This window comes from Arachis duranensis, chromosome 6 (genome assembly GCF_000817695.3).
Source record: "Arachis duranensis cultivar V14167 chromosome 6, aradu.V14167.gnm2.J7QH, whole genome shotgun sequence".
NCBI classification, from domain to species: Eukaryota; Viridiplantae; Streptophyta; class Magnoliopsida; order Fabales; family Fabaceae; genus Arachis; species Arachis duranensis.
In genome coordinates, this window is record NC_029777.3 from 79,933,461 (window position 1) to 79,933,732 (window position 272).

Below are 272 nucleotides of genomic sequence, written 5' to 3' on the forward strand. Positions count from 1 at the left end.
TCTTCTTTTTATTCTATCTTGATTTTCAGTTGCTTGGGGACAAGCAACAATTTAAGTTTGGTGTTGTGATGAGCGGATAATTTATACGCTTTTTGGCATTGTTTTTAGTATGTTTTCAGTATATTTTAGTTAGTTTTTATTATATTTTTATTAGTTTTTAGTTAAAATTCACTTTTCTGGACTTTACTGTGAGTTTGTGTGTTTTTCTGAGATTTCAGGTAATTTCTGGTTGAAATTGAGGGACCTGAGCAAAACTCTGATAAGGAGGCTGA